The sequence below is a fragment of the Protobothrops mucrosquamatus genome, unplaced genomic scaffold (assembly GCF_001527695.2).
Source record: "Protobothrops mucrosquamatus isolate PMUCROS unplaced genomic scaffold, P.Mucros_1.0 scaffold48, whole genome shotgun sequence".
Classification (NCBI taxonomy): domain Eukaryota; kingdom Metazoa; phylum Chordata; class Lepidosauria; order Squamata; family Viperidae; genus Protobothrops; species Protobothrops mucrosquamatus.
In genome coordinates, this window is record NW_015386430.1 from 2,809,693 (window position 1) to 2,822,327 (window position 12,635).

A 12,635-nucleotide genomic window follows, 5' to 3' on the forward strand; every position below is an offset into this window, starting at 1 on the left:
CCAGAAGCGGTGAATGCTCCAACACTGGAAGTTTTTAAGAAGAGACTGGACAGCCATTTGTCCGAAATGGTATAGGGTTTCCTGCCTGAGCAGGGGGTTGGACTAGATGACCTTCAAGGTCCCTTCCAACTTTACTATTATTATTATTATTATTATTATTATTATTATTATTATTATTATTATTATTATTATTATTACTTTTACCTAAAACTTCAGTTCTGCTTTTTTAAAAATCAAAATTTTATTTTTACTGAAAAAGAAATGGATATTATTTATCATTGTCTGTAAATTAACTTTAAAGCATATAACATTCATTGTATTTTACATTATTTTATGTAAAATAATTTTCAACAATTCATTTTATGAGTTCAAATTTCATGAGACTAGCAAGCTGAGTACTTGCCCTGCATGTCAAATCAAAATGAGGTTAATCTCAATAGCTTTATGTTAATGGAATATAATCTTTCTTTCCTAGAATAATGCACTGACAGATTCTGGGTTCTTACCTTGTGCTAAGCCATAAACCTATGTAAATTTTAGTTTCGTATGTTTAGAGAACAGTTACTATAGTATGCAAAGTATGGTTTATGGCTGAGCATGTTGTGGCCAAAAATGATTTACTAATGAAAGCACTGTTTAAGCAAACAATGGCTTAGCCTGATACATAAAATCAGACAATGCTGTTCAAAATTTTAATGGTGTACAGATTGTTTTGCTGTTAATTATGAAATGGTCACCCATCAGCTATCTTTTCAGATATATTTCTTTTTTGTTTGTATATGGCTGACTCTAAGTAAACATCAGAATTTTTTTTTTACTTTGTTTAGTTTTGCAGGGCTGAACAAGTCAGTCAACCTGATATATAGAAAATTGCCAATAATTACTGAAGATATTTACAACCCCAAGGCTTTAATTATTCTAGGGCTGGGCTTGCTTTTTATTTCTCCTTGTTGGGTCACAATGTTTCAATATGAAATGTGCAATGTCATATGATTTTGAAATAGCAGTCATATAGTCACCTGCATGAGAGTAATTCCTGTTGACGTCTGAGTAGTCACTCATGATATTGTACTATAAAAAGATTTATATCTATCTACAAAATTGCTAGGAATCAAAAACCAAAACCTAATCAATATATCATAACAGGATTTACTAGGGCTCTATTGTAGTAACAATTTCCAACAAGTTACCATCCAATGGAGTGTGCTGCATTTTCTGTGGTTTCACTTGTTGGTGGACAGGAAGAGAAACAAATCAGTGAGATCTAATCAACACTGCTTCCTACAACAATGTCAATATCCATGACATTGTACTACTTTTTCAGCATAAATAAAAATCTAAGTCATGCTCCTAAGACTTAATCAGTAAAAGGAAAGCAAATCTGGAGGGAGCTTCAGATGTCTACATGAACAGTTCTTCTTATCTGTGCAGAAGTTGTTGTTATTGCCACAACAATGAATTGTGCCAAAAGATTTGAATGCTTTTTAAACATGCTTTTTAAACATTGTCTTTGGCAAACTGAAAGTCAGTGACATGGTTGATGAAAACAATTTAAAAGGTATCCCTTTTGTAGTTGCCTGACAACTTAAAATAAATCAAACTAAAAGCACATATATGTTATGTTATAGTAAAATATTGCCATAAAATCTCAGAAACTTACAGATGGGGTGATGAATTCTTTTATTATAAAACTGATCAAACTATATTCCACCTCCTCATAGTATATCACATTGCTTTTGCAATTATAAGTTTATCATACTAAGGATTAGTTCAGAAAGAACCAAACAGTTATAACAGAGGAGAACAATACATGTCCAGGAAAACCAGTGCTTTTCTAGATTTGTCAGTGAAAACTGAATTGGAGTAGAAAAGAGGAGCATGCAGTAAAGATTTTAAATACACTATTGAATATTAAGGTTAGGCAGATCCTGGAAAGAAGGGTGAAGCCAGGTACCAAAAGTATGTATTGTTCCAGAAAATCTCATCCATGATCCTGTGAAGTGTAACAAGAAAAAGAAGAAAATATAATCATTCATATATACACAATAATCACAACTTAAGGCAGAAATGTCCTCAGTTTTTTTTTAAAGAATATTCAAAAGATCAAGAAAAGAATTAACTGATCTATACTAAAGCCAATTACATCTGTCTGTCTGTGTCTGTCTGTCTGTCTGTCTGTCTTATCTATCTACCTACCTACCTACCTATCTATCTATCTATCTATCTATCTATCTATCTATCTATCTATCTATCTATCTATCTATCTATCTCTACAAATGTGAAAAAGAACATGAAAAAGAATAAAATAATAAAATGAACGAACCAAGGAATTAAAATGTTATGGAAGTTATAACTTTATAATATATTATTATTTATTTATTTAGTGTATGGCATATCATACATGAATTCATGGATTTCACTTAGTAAAGCACAATAAAATATATCTGTTAAAAATATATATGTTCAAATACCAACGTCAATGTCAATACTACTCCATTATTGATTAGCTGTACATAGTTAAATATATTGTATATACTGTATTATAAAAAAGCCTAAAAAAGTCACTACTATTATTGAGTTAAAATGAATATCAAGAATCATAGACAACACAATATAATCACCACATGGATTCATATTCTGCAATAAGTTCAGTCCATATTATTAAAAATCTATAATGTTTTGATTTAGGTATCTTGTAAAATTGAGATATATGTAGATGCTATACCTAAATCATCCCATATTTTAGATTTGACTAGGCAACCTATGATCCACTGAGTCATCCTTTCAGATACATTTCTTTACCTAAACAAAGAATGCAAGTGCAAACCCACCACCATACTCCTTCTGTCATGTGATCGCCACTAACTTTCTTTCTGCAAATTTCCCAGACTTCCCTATTGATTTGTGGGAAGGCGTCAGGGAACATTGTAAATAAGGATCATGTGATCATGGCAGCAGAGAGGCAGCACTAAACAGCAACAGCACAGTAACACTGAAATGGCAAGACCTTTCTGAAATTTCATTCCCACAACACTAATGGCTCCCAGCATTCTGTTTGCTGGGTATTTGAAGTACCTTGGTTGAAAAAAAATGTATTAGACCAAGCATGTCAAACTTGCGACGTCATGCAACGTATCGTGACTTTCCCCCCATTGCTGGCAATGGGTGGGCGCAGTTTCAGTACGATGCATCTGGACCGTGGGCCGGCAGTTTAACATGCCTGTATTGGAAGATTATTGTTTAAGAATGATTTCTAGTTTGACTTTAAATCTGGTCAGATTTATTTTTAAGGTATAAAGTTATTTAAACATTAAAGCAAACTCATTCATGGATTTAATACTCTTATGTTGTCAAACTGAATAGCTCAGCCTATTATTTTTTTTAATACTATGTTGTTTTATTATAACTAGATTGTGAATTATTTATTTAGAAGTACAGCAGAGAATGTTTTAAAATCCATTAAAAAGACTGAAAGTTGGTTAGCTTGGAAAAGTACTTTCCTATAAAGTTCTGCAAGTGGTTTGACATCCTCTTTCATTGTGTTATTACTGATAAGAGTCATAGGACAGTGACATATTTCCAAAAATCATTAGTAGAGTACAGCATAAGTTTGGCCTGCAGGAAGGAATGTTTAAGTCTGCAATTCAGTGCAAATTACAAGCCAACAAAGCCTCACTAAAACAACATTATTCACTTCTTATTAAATACTGTATACTAAGAATTCCTTATTACACTAAGGATCTAATGATACTTCTAGTAATCAGGGTATCATAACATTTGAAATCAATGTCAGCTTTCCAAATCTTCTTCATATAGTCTGCTGTAGCTTGCATGTAGATCTATAAACCACCCTGTTTTTAAAATTACTAACTTGTACATTGAAATAAGAGAAGGTAAAAACAGTTGTGAACAGTGATGAACTCTCGTGAGTCACAATCCTGAAGAATGCAGCTGGGAAATGTGGAGAGTGGGAAGAGAAGAAGTTCAAAAGGAAATAGCTGGCGTGGTGCCAGGTTGTATGTGAACATATGACCCTTTTGCATTGAGGCTGTTTTCTTCAGGGAAAGTACTTTAGAGAGGTAATAAATGTTTCTTGATCTAGGTACCACACTGTTTTTGAATTTGTAATGCAGATATGTATTTAATTATTTTACTTCCTTGACCGTGGAAATGGTATAAGATGCAACAATCTGTCAAAAAGGATTAAGCTCCAATGTAGTCAGCTCTGCAGATTGTGCAGAACCATGCATTTATGCAACATGACATACTGCCAAAAGGGAGTACAGTAAAGTGGCAAATTGAACAGACATCTTTTTTGGCAACCTAGCAAATCCAAATGCTAGCAAAGTGATTTAAGCCTACTATAAATTGCAGACCCAAATACTGCTGGCCTGGAAATGACATTTGCTAGCACTACTGTAATGTGAGGTTCAGTCTTTGCATGAATTGGTCACATAATTATTTAATGCATGTGATCTTGCTTCCTTGTAGATTTCCATAATGAAACAATTTAATTTTTATTGAAACAGACAAAAAACAATTGCATGCACACACATATTGTTATGCTGCAGCCTGATTCTACAGTCATTGAAATTCATTTTTTTCTCATAAATCTACACAGTACCCCATAATGACAAACTGAAAACAGAATTCTAGAAATGTCTGTAATTTTATTAAAAAGAAAAAAACCTGAAATATTATATTGGCGTAAGTATTTAGACCTTTGCAACAACCTGTGAAATTTAGCTCAGGTGCCTCCCAGTTCTCTTCATTGTTGCTGACATGTTTTTACACCTTGATTGGAGTCAACCTGTGGTAAATTAAATTGATTGGACATGATTTGGAAAGGCACACACCTTTCTTTAGAAGGCCTCACAGGTGACATACTGTAGCAGAGCAAAAGCCATGAGGTCAAAGGAACTGCCTACAGAGCTCAGAGAACTCACAGAGTGTGAGGAAATTGATTCTCTGGTCTGATGAAACCAAGACTGAACTGTTTGGCCTCAATTCTAAATGTTATGTCTGGGAGAAACTAGATAATGTTCATCACCTGTCCAATACTATCCCAACAGTGAAGCATGGTGGTGACAGCATTATGCTGTGGGTGTTTTTCAGCAGCAAGGACTGGGAGATTAGTCAGGGTTGAGGGAATGTTGAATGGAGCAAAGTACAGGGATAGCCTCAATGAAAACTGTTCCAGAGTGCTCAGGACCTCAGATTGGGCTGAAAATGACAATGATCCCAAGCACACAGCCAAAACAATACAGGAGCCAACTCTGTGAATGTCTTAGAGTGGCCTAGCCAGAGCCCTGACTTGAACCCCATTGAACATCTCTGGAGGGACCTGAAAATGGCTGTCCACCAACCTGACTGAGTTTGAGAGGATTTGCAAGGAAGAATAGCAGAAATTTCCCCAATCCAGGTGTGCAAAGCTTGTTGCATCATACCACAAGGTTGTAATCGCTGCCAAAGGTGTTTCAACACCTTTGTTATAGAAATGTGTTGTGTTATAGAAATGGCTAGTTTAGACTTCCGGTTTGGCGTTCAATGAGACGGGTGGAAGAAGCCAGGGCTCCGGCTTCTCAGCCCGATTTCGTTCTCCCCGGCAACCCTAAAGGGTCGGAAAGTTGCTCTGGAGGGGCAACGAAGGAATACCTCAGGAACCTAGACCAGACGGCGGTCGGCCCAAGTGGACTGAAGAAACCCTCTGAAAGGACGGAGGAAAGACTGCCGGGTAAGCCCAGGCAGCCCAAGTCATCGCCAGCCAGAAGGAAAGCGAGGAGCCGCAGCGCTCTGCCAAACAGCTGATTGTCAACAGCGTGCTGAAACTGGGTGAGCCAGTGGTTTTTCCTTTTCCCTTTGGATTTAAAAACATTGATCCCCTGCCTGGGAAGAGCTAAAAAGTAAAGACCCCAGGAGGACTAAGATCTAAAGGCGATGAGCAATTATAAAGGGGAAAGATTTTTAAGGAATACAAAAGAACTTTTAAAAATTGAACTCAGATTGATTTAAAGAAAGACTACTTAATCTACAAGAGGTGGATTTTTTAAAAATATAATCTCAAGGGTAAATAACGTATAAATAACCTTAAAAGAAAAACTCTGTAATAATCTTTTAAAACCAGATATTGATAAAATAGTGCATGAGGACATCTAGTGGTGAAAGAAGAAATTACAGTGTTATTAAACAATAAAAGACTCTGAAAGTATTTGACTTTGAGACAACAGCTGGTATAAACAAAGTGCCCTTGTGTGAGTCTACAACTGAAAAGACTTCTCATAACCATATTTGTTGACTCTGGATATAACTAAAACAGGAATTATTTGGAGACAGCGAAGACTTTACATCTGAGACCCAACTGGAGGAGTTGGATTTGGCCTAAGGTAATTGGCTCATTCTTTTTCGTTGGATTTTAGCCTAAGATAGTTGGCTTTTTTTTCTTTTTCTGCTGCATTTTGGGTTTTTTTCCTTGAGACATTGGATTTAGCCTAAAGTAGTTGGCTCCTTTTACAGTTTGGATTTTACCCTAAGATAGTTGGCTGGAAAAATGAGTACATCAAACATCACCAGACTTATGAAGAAGACTTCCTCTGCACCTTCTGTTGGAACACCTAACCCAACAACCCAGGGATCCATTGAAACAATGTTGCAGCATGAGAAAATAAGCACTGCCCAAAATGAGATGCAAACTACATTAAAATTGATTCAAGAGTCAATGCAAAACAATAATGAAGAGACAAAAAGTAATTTTGATAAGTTAAGCGAAGAAATTTCGGATATAAAGACACAATTTGAAGTTCACCACCAAATGATTGTCAAAAATGAACAACAATTCAGAAAATGGAAAATAAATCAAATGATATTGATAAAAAATGGAAATACTATTGCAAGAAAATGAAAAATTAGAGCAAGCAAACCAAAATCTAGAAGGAGCGGTGGCGATCTTAGAAATGGAGAAGGTGGAACACTAAAGATTTCAAAATATCCCTGAAGATAAAGAAGAAAATATAGCAGTTGTGATCATTGAGCTTCTGGCAGAGGCTTTGAAAGTAGACAGAGCAGAGATGCAAATGGAGATAGATGAAATATTTTGAATGAACTCAAACTACACAAGGAAATATAAACTACCCAAAGAACTGCATGTGAGATTCATAAAGAAAACAACAAGAGATGAAATACTGAGAAAACATAGAGATGAGCCATTTCAATACAAAAATAAAGAAATTGTGGTCTTAAAGCAGATATCCAAGAGAGTAAGAGATACCCAAAGACATTATCATTTTTTAACTACAAAGCTGATTGCAAAAAGCATAAATTTTAGATGGTTAATGCCAGAAGGGATTTTAATCAACTGGAATAATACAAGATACCGATTGGATTCAATCTGGAAAGCAGAAGACTTTGATGAAAGAAACCAAGCATTTTTAGATGAAGGAGTGCAATATCGGCAAGAGGAGAGAAAGGAACAGAAACAACGGAAAAAATAACTGAAGAAACAACTATACAAACAGGAGAACAGAAAGAGAAATCTGAGCAAGAGAGTGAAGGAACTGCCAGAGAACAGAGGATCACGAGATCGACTAGACCTAAATATAAATAACTGAAATGGAAAAAGAAAATGGAATTTTTTTCAGTGAATATAAATGGACTAAATTCCCCATCAAAAAGAAACAAAACTTTTAGGAAACTACAGAAATTAAATATCGATATAATTTGTTTGCAAAAGACACATATAAAAAAACATAACAAACTGTTGGAATACCCAAAAATTGGGAAACTTTATTATGCATCAGCGCATCAGAAAAAAGAGGTGTTGCTGTATATATTAAAGAGACAATAGATTCTAAAATGATTTACTCAGATGAAGGAAGAATTGTGATGGTAGAAATATATTTACATCAAAAACAAACATTGCTAGTAGCAATCTACGCACCAAATAATAACCAGGGAGAATTCTACCAAAATCTCCATAGAAAAATAATAGAAATGGAGTACCAAAATATTTGTTTAGTAGGAGACTTCAATGCAATAGTAGATGGGACAATTGACTATAAAAGCAGTAAAATAGGAAAAACTGGAAGAAGACTACCTAAGACTTTTTTTAATATAATAGAAGAAATTGGAGTACAAGATGTTTGGAGGGAAATTAATCCAGGATTAATATACTTTTTATTCAAATAGTCAAAAATCCTGGTCCAGAATTGATATGATTTGGATGACATCTGAATTGAGGACCAATATGCAGGAAATTGAGACCATAACCATAACCCTTTAAAAGTGACGTGGAGAGGAATAAAAAAAACTAAGATGGACTTTGAATCTATCTATATTAAAAGAAAGAGAATTTATACAATTAGCAAAAAAAAAATGGAGTTTTTCTTTAAAGAAAACAAAAAAGAAGATACAACATTACAAAATGTATGGAATACAGTCAAAGCATATTTTAGAGCAGACATGTCAAACACAAGGCCTGGGGTTCAGATGCGGCCCGCGACATGGTTTCATGTGGCTCGCGAAGCCATCCTGGAAACAGTGAGGGAATGGCCCCTGCTGCCTTGGCCCTGGCCCAGGCTGCCCGGGAGCCAATGTACAATTTTGTGGTGGCCATCTATGCTGAAATGCATTCAGTCTTAGCTCCACAAGGCCGTCTGGAAACAGCGAGGAACCAGCCCCTGCCATGTTGGCCCCGCCCCCTGGGCGCGCTCTGGGGAGGTGTCACCCTTTGTGAGGAATGAAGAAATGCACCATCACCTGGAAGTGGCCAGCAAATGGCCCTCACCTACCTCACATATCCAGCTTGATGGGCTCTGGGGGAGAGGTTTCGGCAGGCAGCGGGGCACTCTCCTCATAGCGCCGAGAGGCTGAGCCAGGTGGAGCAAATCCAAAAAGCACGCCGCTCAGCCCCCTCTCGGTGCTGTGAGGAGAGTGCCCCACTGCCTGCCAAAACCAGGCAGGCTGGGGGCTGGGCGGCATTGTACAGGTAACATCGACTCTCACGTTGCTCATGGCATCCCCTCCCCCAAAGCCTACCAAGCCAGATATGTGAGGTAGGCGAGGGCCATGTGCTGGCCACTTCCAGGTGATGGTACATTTCTTCATTCCTCACAAAGGGTGACATCTCCCCAGTTGTGTTTCTTACCTGTTTTTGTCCGTCCCTCATCTCAAATATTTTCCCACCACTCTGTTCTTGAAAGAAGGAAGGAAGGAGGGAAGGAAGGAAAGAGAGGTCTGAGGGACGTCCTGCCTTAGTCCTGCCCTGCTGCCCTTTCACCATCCCCTTGCCCCCTCCTCCTGGCCTATCCTGGGGGGTCTCCCATCCTATTGCTAAGGAAGCTTTGGATACAAAGCCGGGTCTCCTCCCATGGAGAGGGAATGGGCCTCTCTCTGACTTGTATCCATTATGAGCAACCTGGGTAAAGAGAGCAAGCACAGCAGCAGCAGCATTTTGGAGGAGGTAAGTGCAGCTGGGTGCCCCCTTGGGGAAGTGGGGCTGGGCTTGGTGCTGTGGCTGCTTGACGGCTGAGCTGGGCGTTTGACCTCTGCTGCCCAGGGTTCCAGGAAGCCCGCGGCACCATCCAGCCCCCCCTCGCATGGCCTGAGAGGAACAGTGAGGCTCTTCCAGTGGACCATGCCTTGGCGCTTGCCCCGGTCACACCCCCTTCTGCCAGAGATCCTCAGATCTGTCCCACTCCAGCCCAGGCCCCCACAGGCACCCTTGACACGAACGATGAAGAGCTGGCCATGCCCACCCAGTAGGCCACACCCACTCCAGCTACGCCCACCCAGTAGGCCATGCCCACCCTGGCCACACCTACCCGGTCCCCCGAGGACAACCGCAATGCTGATGCGCCCTCAATGAAATTGAGTTTGACACCCCTGTTTTAAAGGTATAGCTATAACATACATGACAAAGAAAAACAAATAGAAAAGACAGCAATATATGCTATTAAAAGAAAAATTTGGAAAACTAGAATCAGAACTGCAAAGGAACCTGCAGAAGAAGACTTTGAAAAGAGAAATGGAAATAATAAAACACAAACTAAATCTGTTGGAGTCAGAAAAATTGGCACAGCAGATAAAAAGAGCAAAACATTTTTTTTGAAAAATCAAATAAACCAGGAAGATGGTTAGCTTATAAACTTAAAAAACAGAAGGAGAAGAAAATGATATACAATTTAGTAGATGAAAAAGATTGTCTACAATTTAAAAATAAAGAAATAAAAAAGATAATTAAAGAATATTACAAGAAACTGTATGATATAGAAGAAATTCCAAGAGAGAGAATGATCCAACATCTAGAAGAAAATAACCTTCCCAAAATTCCAAAAACTCTTAAGACTATGTTAAAGGAAAAAATTACAATGATGGAAATAACAGAGGCCGTAAGAAGGCAAAAAAATGAGAAAACACCGGGGCCAGATGGACTACCAGCTGAGTTATATAAAACCCTACAAGATGAAAGACGTTTGCAATGAATTTTTGTTGGAGGCTAAACTCCCACATACATGGATAGAAGCAAATATTACTTTAATACCAAAAGAAGATTCAGATTTGACTCAGATAAAAATTATAGACTGATATCATTACTGAATGTGGATTATAAAAATTTTACTTCAATAATGGCAGAGAGACTGAAAAGATATTTAATTGAATTTATACATCCAGACCAAAATGGTTTTTTTTACCAAAGAGACAAATTAAAAACAACTTAAGAGTGATAATAGACATATTAGAATATTATGAACTACATCCAGGGCACTAATATTTCTAGATGCCCAAAAGGCATTTGATAATGTTTCCTGGCAATTTATAATTCAGCAATTACAAATAATGGACTTTGGACAGAACTTTATAAATATGATAAAAACAATATACAATAAACCAGTGGTTCTCAACCTTTTTAATGCCGTGACCCCAACCGGTCGTAAGTCGAGGACTAAACCGGTCGTAAGTCGAGGACTACCCAACCAGTTGTAAGTCGAGGACTTTCCCTGCCCAGGAGCGCCGCGCATGCGTGGTTCCGCCCCCTGCGCCGGCCGAGGTGTAGCTGGCAAGCGGCAGAGACGAAGCAGGCCGACCACCAGCTGGCCCAGCCCAAGGGAGGTAAGGCACCCGCCGGAAAAGGGAAAAAATTGGCGGACAAAAAAATGGCGGACAAAAAAATGGCGGACAGCCTTGCTTGGCGACCCCCGTGAAATGGTCGATCGACCCCAAATGGGGTCCCGACCCACAGGTTGAGAACCACTGCAATAAACAAACAGCGAAAGTGATTGTGAATGGAGATTATACTGAGAACTTTGAGATAAGAAAAGGCACAAGGCAAGAATGTCCATTATCTCTATTGTTATTTATTTTCACTCTGGAAGTTTTAAATAGAAATATTAGACAAGATACTGAAATTAAAGGACTGGAAATAAAAGGTGAAACATATAAATTACAAGCATTTGCTGATGATTTGGTATTTATTTTAGAAGAACCTTTGGAGATGATTCCTAAATTACTGGGAAAGATAGAACAATATGGAGAAATGGCAGGATTGAAAATAAACAGAGAAAAAACCAAAGTAATAGCTAAAAACCTCACAGATAAACAAAAAACAACTGTCGGAAAAAACAGAATTACAGATAATTAAAAAGGTTAAATATTTGGGAATACATTTAACAGCAAGATGTTCAATGATAAAAAAAGATAATTACGTAAAATTATTGAATCAAATAAAACTGGATTTGGAAAAATGGAAAAACTTGTAATTGTCAATACTAGGAAGAATTGCTACAAAGAAAATGAATGTATTACTGAAAATTTTATTTCTATTTCAAACAATACCCATAAAACTTGAGAATTTTTTTTTAAAGATTTAAATTCACTAATTTTGAAATTCGTTTGGCAAGGAAAGAAAGCTAGAATTAAGATGAAAATGTTACAAGATGCCAAGGAAAATGGAGGATTTGGTTTACCGGAGTGGGTTTTATATTATCAAGCATCCATATTAACATGGGTAAAAGAATGGATAACTCTTAGAAATAAAAGGCTGTTATATTTGGGGGGGGGCATGATTTACAATTGGGGTGGCACATCTTTTTATGGTATGGGAAAAATAAAGTTCATAAATATTTCCAAAACCATTATATAAGAAATGCATTATTAACAATATGGGAAAAATAAAAAGTAAAATATATTTGAAAATTCCAGGGTGGTTGTCAACTATGGAAGCACTTGTACACCCAAATTTAGTGGACTTTTAAAAAATCTGGACATATGGAGATATTCTAAACTCTGAAGGGAATTTAAAATCTAAACAAGAAATGGAAAATCAGGGCATGAACTTATCATGGTGGGCACATTTACAAATGCAAACTAGATATGATAAAGATGTTAAACTGTATGGATTTTATAAGGAACTAACAGTGTTTGATAAGACTTTGTTAACCTGTTAACCGTTTTACGGTGGTTCTCCTCCTACCTCTCGGACCGGATGCAATTTGTGTTGGCAGGGGGGCAGAGGTCAACCTCGAGGCGCCTCACTTGTGGGGTACCACAGGGGTCGGTCCTCTCGCCTCTCCTGTTCAACATTTATATGAAGCCACTGGGTGAGATCATCCGTGGTTTCGGGGTGGAGTTTCATCAGTACGCAG